Source organism: Gossypium hirsutum, chromosome D01 (genome assembly GCF_007990345.1).
Source record: "Gossypium hirsutum isolate 1008001.06 chromosome D01, Gossypium_hirsutum_v2.1, whole genome shotgun sequence".
NCBI classification, from domain to species: domain Eukaryota; kingdom Viridiplantae; phylum Streptophyta; class Magnoliopsida; order Malvales; family Malvaceae; genus Gossypium; species Gossypium hirsutum.
Genome location: NC_053437.1, coordinates 15,281,522 through 15,302,409, shown reverse-complemented (window position 1 = coordinate 15,302,409; position 20,888 = coordinate 15,281,522).

Sequence of the window (20,888 nt, the reverse complement as noted above, 5' to 3'; positions counted from 1 at the left end):
GGAGGGCCTGCCACAGGCGGCACCAATGGTGCCTGTGGCAGAGGCGGCACCAACATGTTCGTATTTCAGCCATGTTCGTATTTTTTCCCCGGATTTTATTACTTTAAAAATAATACTATTTTCTAGTTTTATTATTTTAGTACATTATATTTGAAATGTATTCATTTAGTGTGTTTTTTATTGAAATTTAAAAAAAACCTTATTTCGGCCCTTTGTTCGTTTTTTCCCCAAATTTTATTACTTTAAACAAAATACTATTTTCTAGTTTTATTATTTTACATTATTTTAGTACATTATGTTTGAAATGTATTAATTTACTGTATTTTTTAAATAAATTTAAAAAAAACTATTATTTCGGCCCTTTGTTCGTATTTTTCCCCGGATTTTATTACTTTTAAAAAATATAATATTTTCTAATTTTATTATTTTACATTATTTTAGTACATTATGTTTGAAATGTATTCATTTAGTGTGTTTTTTAAATAAATTAAAAAAACCCTTATTTCGGCCCTTTGTTCGTATTTTTTTACCGAATTTTATTACTTTCAATAAAAAACACACTAAATGAATACATTTCAAACATAATGTACTAAAATAATGTAAAATAATAAAACTAGAAAATAGTATATTTTTTAAAGTAATAAAATCCAGGAAAAAAAATACGAACAAAGGGTTGAAATACGAACATGTTGGTGCCGCCTCTGCCACAGGCACCATTGGTGCCGCCTCTGCCACAGGCACCATTGGTGCCGCCTGTGGCAGGCCCTCCATTCAGCTGTTTTGTTTTTTTTTTTCGTATTATTTTAGTAAATAAATTTTTTTGTATATTATTTTAGTATTTATTTTTATAATATTTTAGTAAAAAAACCCAAACCCTAAGTCTAAAACCCAAATATACACATCTTTAGTTTGAAGGAAAACACATAAGCAACGAATCGTGCACTATAAATATACTTTTAACACATAAGCTCACTTTAATAAGTTCAAACCATGAGTTCGTCCAAAATACAAATCAAATCATAAATGCATGTCAAATTCATCCCATCTTGAGGAGCTTCCCCATATTCATTCTACATTTGGATTTTAGGTTCTTCCCCAAATTTTAAATAACATTTTTATTTTATGAAATCTTTTACAACTTTCTGAAAATTTTTATATAATTTAATATTTTTTTGTATTTCTATAATTTTAAAAAAATCTAAATATTTTATATTCTTTTGGAAGTTTATAATTTTTAATAATTTTATGTTTTTTAAATAGAAACTTCCACATAACTATAATTTAAAAATATTTTTATAATTTCAAAAAATAAATTAAAAAATTCATTTTTAGAAGGGGTTTTTTTAAAGAATTATCATTAAAAGAAATTCTAAAGACACCAAACGATGCTTTAGCTATAGTACAATGAGTTAAAAACATAGTTTTCAAAATCGAATGGGTTAAACCACCAAATTTCAATTCAATTAGTTTAACCACCAAAATAAAATTTAGAAAAGAATATAATTACAAATAAATAAAAATAATGGCATAAAAATCAATTAAGCATTCTAAATTCAATTAAAATATTAACATATTGAAAAATTGAATTTAAACCACCAAAACCAACATTAACAATATAAATTCAAGTTCCCTAAAAAGATATAAATTTTAGTAAACAACATAATTAATGTCAATTAAAATAATTTCAAGTAATAAACACATTAACAAAATCCAATACCATTGTCATTTTACAGGAAAAAGGACTTATTTTATATTGGCTTGTAAGTCATTTTCCGTTAACCAAACTATTTACTATTAAATAAATACAGGAAAATGTAAAAAATATTTTCCGTAAAACCTTTTACATGTAAACAAACGAACCCTAATTTTGATTTGAGATTCAATAGCGATTCAATGTCTCCATTTGGACCAATACACCTATTATTTTTTAGTTCAATCGGTCAGACAAGCAGGTCCGGTTCACTTCCAACAACATTGGTTAAAAAGAGTGTACCATCATTTGTTACCGAGTTAATGAATAAGTGACATTGATAATATTAGTCAATAATGCTCAAAATGAAAAATTACTAAATTGTTGAATGACCAACTATGCAATTTAATTATATACAAGGACGGGACATCCCTTTAAAATCTATAAAATTATAAATTAATATCTGGTAAAATTACATTTTAACCTAAAAATATAAAATTTCAATTTAATACTTGTAAATTATAATAAAAATTATATTTTAAATTTCATAAAAATATAGTTTTAAATTTCCACCCTTCCGCGTGGATTATGCATATTACATAACATTGGTATTTTCTAGGAACTATCAAAATTTCTTCGGGCGTACGCAACTATTGCGTAATAGTTGCTGTGTTCGGACGGTGGTGGTCCGTGTTGTTTGATTTGCTTAATCAGCCATAAGGTGTTTGAGAATATGTGTGAATGAAAAAAGGTTGATTGGTTGACAAAGTGGGATGGATGACACGCGCGTACGTTTGGTCCATTAGCGGTAGGCAGCTCTTGCATGCGTGGACGCGTCTCATCGTGGGATAAATCCAGGACTTAGAATATATATATATGTTTGTTCATATTATTATATATTAATTATTTGGACAAATGGTTCATATTATTATATTGGGACTTAGTTAAAGGAAGACTTGAGGGATTGAATATTGATGATAAGGCCGCCCTGACCTCCGGAAAGCGATAGTTTAGGATGAGAAGGCTTGGTCCCAGTCCAAGATGCCGCTGGTAGTGCATGTCCATATCCATGTCCATGTGCATGTGGTTCTAAGCTCTTTAAACATTTGCATCATTCTAATTCACACATGTCTTGTCTTCTCTTCTTTTTCTCCACCCTACCATTTTTATATTATACATTTTTAGTTCCTTTTGAAATATTTAGAGTTGATATGGGGTGATTTACATATTTTTAAAGAATTTAATTAAACTGCCACGATATTTTTCCATTTTCTTTTGAATTTAATAACTCTTTTGGAATCTTTAGAGTTAAGAGGAATGGTTTATATTTTCATTAAAATAGATTTAATTAAATCATTATTGTGAAGTTTAATTTAATTATTTATATTTATTTAATTATGCTTTAATCTATATAATCATATATATATTGTTGACACCATTTTTTTGTTAAAACGGGGTCGACTTGGATTTTGAAAATAAAAACGAAAACGGGAGTCGCTACCAATCCTTTTTTGATGAGGTGTGATTGGGTCACCTCAAAAGTGGTTGTTTTTAATAAACGATTTAATTTTTATTAAAACAACGATTTTGGTCTATAAAATTCAGAAAAACGGGTTAGGGAGGCGGTTACGCACGAGGAAGGATTAGCACCCTCGATACGCCCAAAATTGGTACCTAGTTGATTACTTAATGTCTTGGTGTCGAAAATTGAGAACTTTAAAGAATTTAAAAATACGATCCTTCTTTACGTGTGGTATTTTAAAATTACTCGAATAAATCAAAATGGAAAAATGCCTTCTTATCTCGAAGTAACAAGATGCCACATCCAGTAAGTTAGGACCCGACACCTCGTATTTTGAGAGTAAGTTTGCCTTTTATTTTTTATTTAAATCTCATTTATTTTAATTTTCAAAGGATATTTGGTTATTTAGGATCAACGCGAGAAAAATCGAAGCTCAGTAAGTTAGGGCACGATTTTCTCGAATTTTCTAAATACGAAATATTGCCTTTATTTTCAAAATTTTTATGTTTGGAAATTTAAAAGGATATTTTGCTATTTAGGTTTAATGAGAAAATCGAGACCCAGTAAGTTAGGGTACAATTTCTCGAATTTTCTAAATACGAAATATTGCCTTTATTTTCGAAATTTTTACTTTTGGAAATTTAAAAAGATATTTTTCTATTTAGGTTTAACGAGAAAATCGAGACCCAGTAAGTTAGGGTACAATTTCTCGAATTTCTAAAATACAAAATATTGCCTTATTTTCGAAATTTTACCCTTTTGAATTTGGAGTACGAATTAATGGAATTTAAAAAAATATGCGTACAATTTTGATTATATTTGAAAAGAAATTGTTCAAAACAGAAAGAATGTCGTACACGACCTATAATGAATATACAACGTACATTTAAAATCCATGACATAATATGCATCATAAAATATATACAAAGCATTGATACTAATAAATTCTAATGTTAACATGCATGACAAAGACAATAATAAGAGTACAAATAATAATATGGGGAACAATAACAAAGAGAATAATAACAATATAAATGATAATATGGAGAATAATAAGAGTGATATAGCGAAAATAAGAGTAATAAATAATAACAACAAATAATCAATAATAAATAATAAACAAAACGTGAAAACAAAATAAAGGAAATATTAAATAAAATATTTGATAACTGTTTTTGCCTTTTTTTATTTTTAAAAAGAATAAAATTTGAATTTAAATAAACTGGGGACCAAATGGGAATTAAAATAAAGTCAGTGGGCGAAATTTGAACCAAAAAGAGCAATCTGGGGTCAATTGAAATGCATGCAAAGGCACGGGGACCAAGTGGGAAATTAATCCCGATCCCTAAAGCGAGTCGTGTTGCGCGGGACCTAATTGAAACGGGTTCAAAATTTCCGGGGTCAAATTAAGAAGGGCTAAAAAGGATAAAAGGACTTCATTGAAGACAGATAACAAAAATGAAGGATCCGTAGCGCAAATAGCCCATTCGGCCTTGACAACGCGCGGATCCTCTGTTTAACCGGGTCGGGTTGCGGGTCAGAGGCCAAAACGGCGTCGTTTTGGCTATTGATGCTTAAGCCCAAAACGGCGCCGTTTCAGGCCCCATATAAATAGGAAAAAACAGAAAAAAAATCATTTCACTTTCATTTTTCAACAAAAACAGAGAGAGTCTCTAAGATTCTCTCAACACTCTCAGCCCTCGGAATCCGGCGAGGACCCAGTCACCGGAGCACCACCGGTCGCCGCCGTGCACGGCGGTAGGACGCCCAAAGTTCGTCGCCTTTCGGTGATTTCAAAGGTACACCTCTTTTTCTTCTTTTATTTTCGTGTTAAAAAGAAACAAAACAGAATAAATAAATAAAAAATAGAAAAAAAACAATCGGGGAAGACTAAAAAACAACTCTCAAACTTTCGTTTTCTGTTTGCTTTTTCTTATTTTCGTTTTTAAAAAATTAAAAAAAATAACAATGAAAGTAAAGAAAAAGGAAAGATTCAAGTAAAAAAACTAAGAAATCACCTTAGTTTTTTTTTTTAATTTCTTAGTGTTCGTAAAGAAAAGAAGAAGTTTTACAAGCATTGGTTCTTGGCTTTTTATAGCCGAATACAAACTGTTAATCTCTATTTTTTTATCGTCTTGCAATTGATTTCTCTTTGCAAATGTCAGAGGCGTGCAATGGAGGAGGCGTGTGGCGCAGGTGGTGGTGATAGGCAGCGGCAGAGGCTAGGAGACCTAGGTGCGTCGCACCTAGGGTTAGGGGGCTAGGGTTTTCTGAAAAACTGTTTAGGTTGCTTGGGCTAGGTTTTTGTAATTTTTGGGCCTACTAGGTTTGGGCTTGTAGTTTTGGAGCTTAAATTTGCTGAAAATGGACTGCTTTTGTTTTTATTATGTAGGTAATTTTGTTGGTATGGGCCCGGGCAAAAATGGGCTCTTACAGCTGTCCCTCTTTGCTCATTTTCGTGTAACGAGAATAGATCAAAGACTAAGGAAGATCAATTTTGCCCGGTCTCACCGAATCTTGACTTCTTTTGACGCTTCTCTTCAAGTAGCTTCATTCTAGTCCACTGTGTTTTGTTGCTTCAATCCACCTCACTGCACCTTAGAGAGATACGGTTTGTAGCTTCAATCTACTCTACTGCAACTCCATAGGGGTGAGATTTGTGGTTTTAATCCGCTCCACTATAACTTCAGGGAGATAGGATTGGTTTCTTTCGTCTGCTCCGCTACTGCTTAGGGAGATAAGACTTGATGTGATCTGCTCTACTGTAACTTCAGAGAGATAAGATCTGTGATTTTAATCAGCTCCACTGCAACTTCAGGGAGATAAGATTGATTTTTTTTTCTGTCTGCTCCACTACTGCTTAGGGAGATAAGACTGGATGCGATCTGCTCCACTACTGCTTAGGGAGATAAGATCTGTGGTTTCTTTTGTCTGCTCCACTACTTCTTAGGGAGATAAGACTTGATGCGATCTGCTCCACTACTGCTTAGGGATATAAGATCTGGTTTCTTTCGTCTGCTCCACTACTTCTTAGGGAGATAAGACTTGATGTGATCTGCTCCACTACTGCTTAGGGAGATAAGACTTGATGTGATCTGCCCCACTACTGCTTAGGGAGATAAGATCTGGTTTTTTTCGTCTGCCCCACTACTTCTTAGGGAGATAAGACTTGATGTGATCTGTTCCACTACTGCTTAGGGAGATAAGATCTGGTTTCTTTCGTCTGCTCCACTACTTCTTAGGGAGATAAGACTTGATGTGATCTGCTCCACTACTACTTAGGGAGATAAGATCTGGTTTCTTTCGTCTGCTCCACTACTGCTCAGGGAGATAAGACTTGATGTGATCTGCTCCACTACTGCTTAGGGAGATAAGATCTGTGGTTTCTTTTGTCTGCTCCACTACTTCTTAGGGAGATAAGACTTGATGTGATCTGCTCCACTACTGCTTAGGGATATAAGATCTGGTTTCTTTCGTCTGCTCCACTACTTCTTAGGGAGATAAGACTTGATGTGATCTGCTCCACTACTGCTTAGGGAGATAAGATCTGGTTTCTTTCGTCTGCTCCACTACTTCTTAGGGAGATAAGACTTGATGTGATCTGCTCGACTACTGCTTAGGGAGATAAGATCTGGTTTCTTTCGTCTGTTCCACTACTGCTTAGGGAGATAAGACTTGATGTGATCTGCTCCACTACTGCTTAGGGAGATAAGATCTGGTTTCTTTCGTCTGCTCCACTACTTCTAGGGAGATAAGACTTGATGTGATCTGCTCCACTACTGCTTAGGGAGATAAGATCTGGTTTCTTTCGTCTGCTCCACTACTGCTTAGGGAGATAAGACTTGATGTGATCTGCTCGACTACTGCTTAGGGAGATAAGATCTGGTTTCTTTCGTCTGCTCCACTACTGCTTAGGGAGATAAGACTTGATGTGATCTGCTCCACTACTGCTTAGGGAGATAAGATCTGGTTTCTTTCATCTGCTCCACTACTTCTTAGGGAGATAAGACTTGATGTCTTCAACCAGCTCCGTTACAACTGAGAGAGGTAAGGTTTGTGTCTTCGATCTGCTTCACTGTTAATGCAGGAAGGCAAGATTTATTGTCTTCAACCAGCTCCGTTACAACCGAGAGAGGCAAGGTTTGTGTCTTCGATTTGCTTCGCTGTTAATGCAGGAAGGCAAGATCTGTTATCTTCAACCAGCTCCGCTACAACCGAGAGAGGCAAGGTTTGTGTATTCGATCTGCTTCGCTATTAATGCAGGAAGGCAAGATCTGTTTCTTTAACCAGCTCCACTGCAACCAATGGAGGCAAGGTTTTGTTTTCGATCTGCTTCGCTGTTAATGCAGGAAGGCAAGATCTGCTATCTTTGACCAGCTCCACTGTAAACGAGGGAGGCAAGGCTTGTGTCTTCGATCTGTTCTCTAGGGAACATGACCTATAGAATCCATTTTATGGACATATTTATGCTTAGTGTTTAGGATGACATGATCAGAATAAATCAAATGCTCCTAACTAGATATGTATGAATGATATTTGCATGAATGTAGAATGTCATGAGAATGATCCCTTTTTAAAGTTTGGGTTGTCGTTGCTCGTTGTTCGTCAAGGTTCTATCACTGATGTTTTCCCGTTCAGCAAGTATCTTTGACAGAAGATTCAAAGAAATAGTCTCAATTTAGACTATCCTTTCTCAAATGTTTCCAACCCTTAGGTTGGTTAGTTCTAAACAATAGTCCTGTTTCAGGTTCTCGTATTATTTAGAAACTTTCAAAGTAATATGCAGAACTCCTTCTGCTTGAATATTGTCAGTCCATTAATCGTTATTTCAATGAAAAATGCTTGAAAAAGATTATCAAAATGGACAAGATGAAATTTTGTCGAGAGCAAAGCTCTAAACAAATAAATCAACCAAGATAGCAAAATTTGCTGAGATACGAGATGTATAAGATGAAAAAGATTATCACAATGGATAAGATGGAAATTTGTTGAGAGCAAAGCTCTAAATGAACAAATTAATCAAGATAGCAAATTTTGCTAGAATACAAAATGAGAATAAATTAATCAAGATGGCGTATTTTGTCAAAAATACAAAAATAAATAAAATGGAAATAGGTGCCCCAAATATCATAGTATGAGCTTCTCTGCCCCAAACTTCTTGAGGACCCTTTTGAACTTGATATGTGTCTAAAAGTCTTAGAAGACTTTGTTGATGCCCCAAGATGTAGCAACTCTCCTTCTTATTAATTCAGAGAGGACAAGACTACCACATGCCCCAACTTCGATCAAAAAATTTGAATTGCCCATTCTTGGGTTTTCAATTCAAAACCCCTTTGGTCTCAAGGCGCCCTTTGCGGGTTTTCACCTTGGCCTCTCCTTTTTCTATTTTGTTTTTTCTTTTTTTCTTTTGTTTTTTCTTTTTTCTTTCCATTTTTTTTCAAGTGAAGTATTTATTGCTTGAATCAAAATTCTCAAGATTAGGCAGGTTCTTGCCATCCATCTTGGTCAATATTGACACTTTTTCAGATAAGGCCTTCCACATAAGGTCCTTTCAGTTTGGGATCCACTTTCTTCTGAAGTACTTTCGTATGGGAAGGATCTTTTTCGATATCAGGTCCCCCTCATAGAATTCTCTGGGGTGAAACTTTTTGTTGAACTCGCATCATTTACTGTTGGTACGTTTGACCATGACGAATAACTTTCAACCTTTCCTTATCAATCAAAATTAACTGATCATATTAGGCCTAGATCTATTCTGCTTCATCCAACTTTAGCTCTGACAAGACTTGAAGGGAAGGAATATCAACTTCGATGGGTAAGACTGCCCCTATTCCATATACTAGTGAGAAATGAGTTGCCCCGGTAGAGGTTTTTTTTCTTTTTCTTTTTTTTTGCCTCCACTGAATTGTTCATTTTAGGCGACATAGTGTTAATCTTGAATAGACTGTAAACTTCTGATGTCGTGCCGTTGTTCAAATTCAATGTATTGTCTAATATGATCCTTTTTGGCATTCCATATTGACATTTGATTCTTCAAGAAATTTGCCGATTGTCAACTTTGTGATATCGGCATATAAAGCAGTTTCTACCCACTTTATAAAGTAATCGACGACCACAAAGATGAATCAATAACCGCCAGAAACTTTTGGCGAGGTCGGCCCAATGACATCCATGCCCCTCATAGAGAAAGTCAATGGAAAAGTCATAACATGAAGAGATAAAGGAAGCACATAAATCTTGTCTCCGTAAATTTGGCCCTTGTGGCGTTTCTTGGTATAACTGATGCAATCCTCTTCCATGGTGGACCAGCGGTACCTAAATCTCATGATTTACTTGGCCATTGCAAAATCAATGCATGTGTTCCTCAGACACCCGTATAGACCTCGTCTAAGATCTTCTTAGCCTCAAAAGCGTCCACACGTCTTAGTAACTCAGGCATATCTTAGTACGAACATGCGAAAACATCTTTGAATTCTTGAAGTAACTTAATGACGTCTCGCTTTGTCTCTGCAGTGATACAGGCTCTAATCTTCACATTTTTCTCTTCTTCTAAGCTCATAATTTCCAACTGATTTTCTGTAAGGTAGGATATGTTTTTTTGACTTGCTCTACCATCCTTAACAAATCAGGAGATAAACTACACTCTCGATCATCTTTGAAGTCTTGAGGTTCCTCTAGACACATATCTTGCTCAAAAGAAAGTTCTGAGTCAATAGCAGTGTCGCTCATATCACTGATATCTGGAGACCTGTTCTAAGGAGCGAAAGAAGACTCAAAGAGCTAATGAACCAAAGGGGAATTATTTGTGTGGTATGAGTACGAATGAAATGGAAGGAACAAAAGAATGTTTGCCAAAACAAGACACAAAGATGCATTTCGTTGAAAAAAAGAATAGTAGACATGTGCCTTTTTCACCAAAGGATTTTCTATTACTCCCTAGCTTAGAGCAATAAGAGTGTTCTGAATATTACTCTGAACTGGTCCTGAAAACACAAGAATCTCCTCCACAGTCCCGTTGCTCAGAACGCCTTTAGGGATGTAGAAACAAATTCCTGATAGTTTTTTCTTAGTTTCTTCCTAAAACATCTTTACCTTCCAAACTATCGATATATTCAAAGAATTCCAATTCTTTATCATCTATCTGGCTCTGTACTAGAGTTCTGAACTCAATGCACTTTTGGATTTCAGGAAATTTATTGTATGCAATGAAATGTAATGTTAATGAATGAAAAGATGCATGCAATGAAATGTAATGCACATGCATGAATGCAAAAAGAGACGCTGATTCTTGATTCAATTCTATTAGAACAACTTTACTAGGAAACAAATCTCTTTACATAAAATGGATATATATACGGTTCTGCCCTCATAGGCGGAGACATTCGATCCTCTTCTTCATTTGAGCGTTAAGATAAATCTCACGAACTCTTCAAAAGGGACGTATCTTCTATCTCCTTTTTGCTCAATTCGGGCCGTGACTCGTTGCTCACTCAACCTCGTGGTGCTCGTTGGCTTCTCTTTTAAGAAAGTTCAGCGGCTCTCGAATAATCCTTGTCACCTTGAATTCTCGGGCCACAGAGCAATGGTTGTGTAGTCCTCCATTAAACTATCATCCTTCTGTTATCACGTTTTCTTGGACCATATTCGGACAACCGTATTATTATCCACTTTATCAAGAAACTCATTTCCTTATGACAAGCTCTCTATTTAACAACTGAACGTGAATTAACACATCTTTTTATGATGAAAATGCAATGCAATCATAACAAAAAAGAAAACAGGTTAATACAAAGCAAAAGCAAGCAAGAATAAATAGAACACCTATTCGAGTGAATACTAGGGAATCGAAGTGGTTCTACCTAGGGTAGGCTCTTAGGGCTCACTTTATGCGGTTTGGTTCTAAAGTAAAGGGTACCCGAACCAGCAGATTCCTCGATCCTCACCAATTATAGGCTCATACAGACCGAGTTCGGTTCAGGGGAATACATTTCCCTATAGCTGCACGGAGATGAAAATCTCACGAAGACATAGGTACAAATGTGTCCCGAAAGCGATCCACTATCCTGCACGGAGGTGAAGACCTCACGAAGGACTAGTTTCTCACTCCCACTTAAAAGGCGTGACCTTTAGTCATGCAATGCAATGCAGCAGTATACCAAACTTAAACTACCACAGCAATCAAATCACAATGATAAAAACCGAAATAAAGACGAATGAAATGCAACGAAAGGATCGTACATTTAAACCAAATTTTTGATTTTCGACAAGAAGACAAAAATAATCAACACGTGGCTTGACTCTCTTTTTAAACATCCCCAGCAGAGTCGCCAAGCTGTTGACACCATTTTTTTTGTTAAAACGGGGTCGACTTGGATTTTGAAAATAAAAACGAAAACGGGAGTCGCCACCAATCCTTTTTTGATGAGGTGTGATTGGGTCACCTAAAAAAGTGGTTGTTTTTAATAAACGATTTAATTTTTATTAAAACAACGATTTTGGTCTACAAAATTCAGAAAAACGGGTTCGGGAGGCGGTTACGCACGAGGAAGGATTAGCACCCTCGATACGCCCAAAATTGGTACCTAGTTGATTACTTAATGTCTTGGTGTCGAAAATTGAGAACTTTAAAGAATTTAAAAATACGATCCTTCTTTACGTGTGTTATTTTAAAATTACTCGAATAAATCAAAATGGAAAAATGCCTTTTTATCTCGAAGTAATAAGATGCCACATCCAGTAAGTTAGGACCCGACACCTCGTATTTTGAGAGTAAGTTTGCCTTTTATTTTTTATTTAAATCTCATTTATTTTAATTTTCAAAGGATATTTGGTTATTTAGGATCAACGCGAGAAAAATCGAAGCTCAGTAAGTTAGGGCACGATTTTCTCGAATTTTCTAAATACGAAATATTGCCTTTATTTTCAAAATTTTTATGTTTGGAAATTTAAAAGGATATTTTGCTATTTAGGTTTAACGAGAAAATCGAGACCCAGTAAGTTAGGGTACAATTTCTCGAATTTTCTAAATACGAAATATTGCCTTTATTTTCGAAATTTTTACTTTTGGAAATTTAAAAAGATATTTTTCTATTTAGGTTTAACGAGAAAATCGAGACCCAGTAAGTTAGGGTACAATTTCTCGAATTTCTAAAATATAAAATATTGCCTTATTTTCGAAATTTTACCCTTTTGAATTTGGAGTACGAATTAATGGAATTTAAAAAAAATATGCGTGCAATTTTGATTATATTTGAAAAGAAATTGTTCAAAACAGAAAGAATGTCGTGCACGACCTATAATGAATATACAACGTACATTTAAAATCCATGACATAATATGCATCATAAAATATATACAAAGCATTGATACTAATAAATCCTAATGTTAACATGCATGACAAAGACAATAATAAGAGTACAAATAATAATATGGGGAACAATAACAAAGAGAATAATAACAATATAAATGATAATATGGAGAATAATAAGAGTGATATAGCGAAAATAAGAGTAATAAATAATAACAACAAATAATCAATAATAAATAATAAACAAAACGTGAAAACAAAATAAAGGAAATATTAAATAAAATATTTGATAACTGTTTTTGCCTTTTTTTATTTTTAAAAAGAATAAAATTTGAATTTAAATAAACTGGGGACCAAATGGGAATTAAAATAAAGTCAGTGGGCGAAATTTGAACCAAAAAGAGCAATCTGGGGTCAATTGAAACGCATGCAAAGGCGCGGGGACCAAGTGGGAATTAATCCCGATCCCTAAAGCGAGTCGTTTTGCGCGGGACCTAATTGAAACGGGTTCAAAATTTTCGGGGTCAAATTAAGAAGGGCTAAAAAGGATAAAAGGACTTCATTGAAGATAGATAACAAAAATGAAGGATCCGCAGCGCAAATAGCCCATTCGGCCTTGACAACCCGCGGATCCTCTGTTTAACCGGGTCGGGTCGCGGGTCAGAGGCCAAAACGGTGTCGTTTTGGCTATTGATGCTTAAGCCCAAAACGGCGCCGTTTCGGGCCCCATATAAATAGGAAAAAACAGAAAAAAAATCATTTCACTTTCATTTTTCAACAAAAACAGAGAGGGAGTCTCTAAGATTCTCTCAACACTCTCAGCCCTCGGAATCCGGTGAGGACCCAGTCACCGGAGCACCACCGGCCGCCGCCATGCACGGCGGTAGGATGCCCAAAGTTCGTCGCCTTTCGGTGATTTCAAAGGTACACCTCTTTTTCTTCTTTTATTTTCGTGTTAAAAAGAAACAAAACAGAATAAATAAATAAAAAATAGAAAAAAACAATCGGGGAAGACTAAAAAACAACTCTCAAACTTTCGTTTTCTGTTTGCTTTTTTTTTATTTTCGTTTTTAAAAAATTAAAAAAAACAACAATGAAAGTAAAGAAAAAGGAAAGATTCAAGTAAAAAACTAGGAAATCACCTTAGTTTTTTTTTTATTTCTTAGTGTTCGTAAAGAAAAGAAGAAGTTTTACAAGCATTGGTTCTTGGCTTTTTATAGCCGAATACAAACTGTTAATCTCTATTTTTTTATCGTCTTGCAATTGATTTCTCTTTGCAGATGTTAGAGGCGTGCAATGGAGGAGGCGTGTGGCGCAGGTGGTGGTGACAGGTGACGGCAGAGGCTAGGAGACCTAGGTGCGGCACATCTAGGGTTAGGGGGCTAGGGTTTTCTGAAAAATGTTTAGGTTGCTTGGGCTAGGTTTTTGTAATTTTTGGGCCTAGTAGGTTTGGGCTTGTAGTTTTGGGGTTTAAATTTGCTGAAAATGGACTGCTTTTGTTTTTATTATGTAGGTAATTTTGTTGGTATGGGCCCGGGAAAAAATGGGCTCTTACCTATATTTTTAACTCTTAAGAGTTTTTTTTGCTAGAAATTCGGTGTTTATGGGTCAAGTTAAGTATGACATTAAAACACTTTATAGTTGTCTAAGTCTGTCTTGAGTTGAAATATAAGCCTAAAATTTTGTCTGAGCCCGCTCATATTTGGAAATGGCTAACACAAGTCCATTTTAGGCTCGCCCATAATATTTTTCATTTATCAAAATTTTATATATAAGCATCTTAACAATTTTTTAATGTTTTCCTCAAAAAAATATTTTTTAATATTAACATTATATAGTAGTATTTATTCTTATAGACTTAGTTTTTATGTGTTATAAATTACATAATATTTAAAAAATAACACAAGATGCTTAAACTTAGAAAAACGGGTTGGTCCAGGTTTGAGCATTGAACCCATATTTTAAACAGGTTGTAACGATTTGATTTTCATTGGTACCAAAAATGCGGTTTCGGAACTCCATTTTCGTAAACCGAGTTTGTAAATATAAAACAAGAATATTTACGAAGTTAATAAAGAAATATATTGAAGAATAGACAAGTAATTTAGTTGATAGAATAGCTAATTAAGACTCAGTGACTAAATTGTAAAGTTCAATTGCCGTTGACTTTTAATTAAGGAAAGACTTGAGGACTTAAATGAAAATTAACCAAAGAGCCAAAATGGTTATTTATCCATTTTTCATTGATATTGACGATGTTTGCCACTTAGATTGGTTAATAATAAAAATTAATACAGTTAAGCCTAATTAAGCTAATTAAGTTAGATTAATCAAGCCTTAATCAATATGCACACACTAAGTTAGTGGATGGAAAGTGTCATCTTCTCCATTCATTTCTCTTCCAACAGTCCATGCTTAGAAAAACCTAAGGAAGGAAACCATTTTTTATGTTTCTACATTCAACCATCAATAAGGTAATAAAATCAAGCCTTTTTCTTATTTTTTTTTATAGATTTGTGATCATGGGAACTTTATTTAGTTAGCCCATGTATCAATTTGTTCAATTATTAAATTTTTAGCAAGTTTCCATTGTTGATTAATTAATGAATTAGGTTCAAAATTGATAGATATTGAGCTTAGATTATAAAAAAAAAACTAAATTGCAAAGTTAATTAAGCTTATTTATCAACTTGGCAACATTAGGGGCTAAATTGAATAAATGTAAAACCTTTCATGAAATTTTACTAGAAATAGAAAGTAAAGGGTCCATAATGGAAGAATGTGTTGGATTTTAATCCGAAGCTAGGAATTGAAAGTTATGCTTATCCCAAGTTTAGGGACTAAATTAAATAAAATGCAAAATATATGTATATTAAAAAAGGAATTAATTTGAATAATGCAATTCATGGCATTGTTGTTGTGAGCCATTAAATGGCTATTGTGTGTTAATATATGATATTGATTGTTATATATATAATTGTATAGAACCAAAATTTGATAAAAGTGGAGCTAGTAGAGGAAAAACTAAATTACAGAACAGGCCCAGAGAAATCTGCTTGTTTTGTGTTTTGAAAAGATAAGTTCTTATGGAACTTACTACCCTTACTTGTTTAATGGGTATGCTTGTGTTTGTTTGTCATTATATCTATGTTTGAACATAAGTTAAGATTTTGGTGGAAATTGGCATACATGGTTAGAAAATGCGTTTGAATTGAAATAAAATGAGATAAGTGATAAATATTATATCTATTGTTGTAACTAGAAGAATGAAAAATATCATTAAATGAATGTACAATTGATGTTTAGATTCAATCAACAGAATTTAGAAATTGATATGTGACAGTGCAGAGCATGAATATGCAAATATGCACGCTTGTGTATAGGATAGTTGATGATATGAAGATTATGACAAGTTATTTCGGGATCTAGCATTTGTTGTGGATAATTGAGTACTTTTTGTCTCTACGGAGACATTGGTGTGGTGGAGGGATGTATTGAATATGTTTAAACACTTGATGCCTACGGGCTTCACACTTTAATGCCTTGGTGTGGTATAGTTTATGCTCATTTGAGTTATCTTGGAGTGGTGTAGTTCACCTGCGTGTCCAAGCCCGTTTTACTAGGGTTCCATTGGGTGAAACATTGAAATTGAATCTTGAAAATCGAAAATGAAACGAATTGAATTTGATAAACTATTATGATACGTGATTCATTTGAAATGGTATGAACTTGTGGATTGATGGTAGAACATGAAATTGAGATGAGTACATGTGAATTGGTATAAATTTGTGTGTTTTGAGTCATGTTTATAATGTTTGATGCACATGAATACTTATGTTTATTATGCTCACCTTGTTGTGACATTAAGTGCCATTTTCTAGCTAAATGTATGCCAAAACCTTTGGCAATTAACATGTTCACCTATGAGGAAGGCGAGTGTTGTAATTTCCATTTGAACTTACTAAGCATTGAATGCTTACCTATGGTTGTTTTCTTTACATGTAGATCCTTAGATTGCGGAACTCTTGAAATCAAGTCATTGCTGATATCACACTATCAACAAGACGGTAAAATTATGTTCATTTTGAGCCTTAATATCGTGGCATGTATATAGGGTCTTTATTACGTAAATGGTCATCTCTACTTGTGAATGCCAAAGTTGTAATTGCGGCTAAGGTTTAGTTTGTATGTTAAGCTTGATAAATCGCCTAGTTGGTGCTTAGTTTTGATCTTGTTTGATGTCATTTGGGTTCATGATTTCAAGCTTGCATAAGCCTTATATGTTAAAAGCTTCTAAAAAAGAAGTAACTTGGTAAGTTCAAGTTGGTAAATGGCTTGGACATGTTTATATTTTGAACATGAGTTTTATGCCACTTGAATACTTGGTTTCAAAGGTGTTACAAGCTTGATTTGGCATAGTTTGGCATGAGATAATGCATTGGTGAAATTAACATATGCATATGTGTGTTAAAATGTGTTTGGTTGGAAACATGAAATGTGTACCAAAGTGAATAGGGGTAACATCGCTATGAAAAGTCCCCAATGTCGCGACTTAGATCAACAGTGAGTGACATCAACATCGAGTTTCCTGTGTTCGTGACGACACTTACTGATTGATGAAGTCATTAATCGCGATGTAACAACTTGAAAGTTAGTGGTGCCAACAACGATGGTTTCAGAACCCTATTATCTGATGATCGAGTCCTTAAATATTATTAATTAATATTTACGAGTTTATTGTAGCATTATATTGAATTATGGTTTAGTATTTTTTTAATTGATAGTTGATTAAGGTACAAGTGTAACGACCCTAAAGTCAGTGGTGACAAAAAATGCAATATCAGTAGGTTAACTTTGAAAAATCACCATAAATTGTGGAGATCGAATTAGAGAATGAACAAAATATGAAATTAAAGCTTATTGAGTCTAGTTTCTCATAGAAGAAACAGTGTAAGTAATGGAATTGTAAATAATGAGATATTATAAATTTTGTAAGACAATGTCAAAATGAATTTGGGAATAAGGGAATAAGAAATATTATAGAGAAATATTATAGAGAAAGGGAATAATGAATTTGAGAAAAATAATTAGGGGCTTAAATTTATATGTTTAAATCCTTAATGAGTCTATTTTCAATAGAAACAAATGGTAACATCATCCGGATCCCGTACAAGGAGATAATTAATTTTTAGTGAAGAAGGGTCGAAACTGTCATACAGTAGAACAAGGATGACTTTAAAGAATAAACTGCACATATTGGCTAAACCATAAATTTTTAAAATTTTATGGTAAGAATATATGTGAGCCTAGTTTCATATAAATTTAGCGGATCTTAATTCGGAGTTCCGTAGATCAAGATATAAATAATTTGGTGACTATGACTCAAGTGGACAACTTTGAATGAACATATAAAGAAATAGTGAAATTATAGATAATGTTATATATAAGCATGTTATATATATTAAGGATGTGGAATGGAGAGGAGGAGGAGGAAAATATATAATTATTCAACTAGCATGAGTTTTCATTAAAAATGGCTAATTTGCATGTTTTAGGATTAGGGACTAAATTGAATAAAAGTAAAATTTTAAGGGTAAATTTGAAAAAATGTCAAAAAGTATTTCTATATTCTGTATAATTTTAATTAAAGTGAATGTTATTTGGTGATGAATATTATATAAATATGTGTTTTATTATTGGAATTGAATTCTTATTGGTAATATGTATAATTATTAGATGCATTGAAATGATTATCGGAAGCTCGATTGGATTGGAAGCTTGTCAGAGATATATCACACTATCCATTGGTTCTATCAGTAATTTTGGATGATTTGATTCTGGTTATAATGGCATGAATAAGTTAAATTGGCCAACGTTAGCTCATTAATTTTTGATTTTGATTGGTTATAAATATGAATGCTTGATGAAATGAAATGTTTGTAAATTAATTTGTAAACTCCGGTAATGCTCTATAACCCTATTCTGGCGATGGATATGGGTTAGGGGTGTTACATATATTGACTTGAATCATGAAAGTACCATTGAGTGTTATCGCTCAACGTATGGTTCGTTTATTCCATGCACATGTATAGGTGGGACTTGAAGTTTTGAGAGGTGATTTTAGCATCCAGCCCGTGATCCTCAACTCATTAATGTTTGTATAGTCCCGTTTCATTAAATAAATGACATGTACCTAGGTTGAGTCGGTTTTTGGCTCAATATGTGATCATATTTATAAATGAAGCTAGAATTGGTATTTTGGAATTGGTCAAATATTTGGATTGAGTATTTGAGTTATCATAAGGTTAAAAATGCATGAATTGTTACCATGTTTATGGCTTATTTGAGTAAGTATACATGTCAAATGTTTTAAATGATTAGCATCATGAAAATAGCTCATAAATTGAATAGAAATGATAAAATGGATATATATTGCAAATGTACATATATAGAAAAGGTATAATTATTTAGAATCGAATCTATTGGAGATGTGCATTTGGCTGAAAAGTGTATTGGAAATGTGATTCTGGTTGTTTAGGCAAATGCAAGTTGGTACCATTTTGGACTATTTGCAAACAGACGGTCATTTTGCGACGTCGAGCCTCTGTCATTGTGATGAGACCTAGTCAGTGAGTTACATCGCGACGAGGATGCCTCGAATCGTGACATCAACTCAAATTTTATAAACTTTACAATTTAGTCCTAAATCGACCTTGAGTTAGCAAAAGAGGTTTCAAGAGCTTGTATAAGACCTGAAATGAAGGAAAATCATATTGAGATTGAAAATATTGTTAATAGCGTATTTATAAAAGGGTAAATTGAATCGCAGTTGCTCTGGCAACGCATGTGACATCTTGTAGCTTGGACTCGGCGATCAGATCGGGTATAGGGTGCTACACCACTAGTCAATGGTCACTCTCCCTTATCATTGTTCACAACAGACAAAATAATCTGCTCTCTTTACTATTTTAGTTACCTAAAGAAAACGTTTCCCTTTCCATTCCCACTATTTTCACAATAAAACTTTCATGCTCTCTTGCTTTTTATATGATTTTCTTCTCTTACATTGAATTTTATAACACGTTTTAACTTAATCTGCTCAATTTCACATATACTTGAAGAAAACAAATATCAAAAAGCAAACTCTCATTTGATTGGGTCTTGTTGGAAAAGAAAAAATTATATCCAGGACAATCTCTCTCTTAAAACTAGTTTATTGCACATTCCAAATGTCTCTTATTTCTTATTTGATGTGAAACTAAAGCATCTTAGTTATCCTTTTAGAGTGTTAGCATTGCAAGTTTTGCTAGTTGTATTTAGCTCAAAAGGAATGGTGATTAGATAGGATTCCGGGAACTTGGATACAGCAGTCGAAAGGATGGAACCGACTTTGTTGCAACAGATTCACTATTTCTATGTGCTTGTCTCTTCCTAATCACTAGGAAGGAGTTGGGTTACATTATTTGCCATTAACACTCTCCACTGATCATTAGAGACAGGTAATGTCCAATACTGTTTTCATGGTTCCCATCCATTTACATAAATACATGTTTCCACTCTCCACTCCTGATCCAAATCAAAACAGATTATAGGATTGATCAACCGTTTCTCCTATGATGAAACAAAAAAAGAATGAGTATATTGATCAGGCAAAATGGGGAAAAAGACCATCAACTTTTTATTATTGAGAAGCTTCTCAAAGCGTTGACTGATAAAATAAAAGAAAGGGAACGTGGTGCAGAATTGAAGAGGGAAAGAGAAGCAGAACAGATGGGACCAGCTGCTGAATACTTGCATGTTTGATTCTTCCATCTTCATTTTGTTTTCCTTTTTTCTTTAGAGTATGTTGGCTCATGATTGGAATTCTGTTCATAGAATTTATAATTTTATAATATTAGGTATTATAAGCAAGTAGAAGAATTTGATCAAAGGTTCCAAGTCAAATCTCGTTCACAATACTATTTAATAATTTTAAATTGGATATAATTTTAGGTTGTCCATTGTTGACTCTAACAAATAAAGATTACAAGCTACTTGTGTAAACATGACTATCTAGATAGATGGATGTATATATATTTTCTAGGGTAATTATTTCCTTCATTATCAATGGGTTTTAAATGCTATTACATTATGGAATGAAAAAAATTTATATAATAAATATATTTATTAAAATTTGATATAAATATCAAATGAAATATTGAAAATTATAGAGGTTTGGGTTCCAAACTTATTATATAAAAGATATAAAATTATAACAAAATACCCTCCAAATAATGCAATTTACCCCGTAAAATAAGGTATTTTCACCACTACCTGATTAAGTTGGTGTTTAGTTGGCTGATGATATCAAGCTCAATAAGACTCTACTT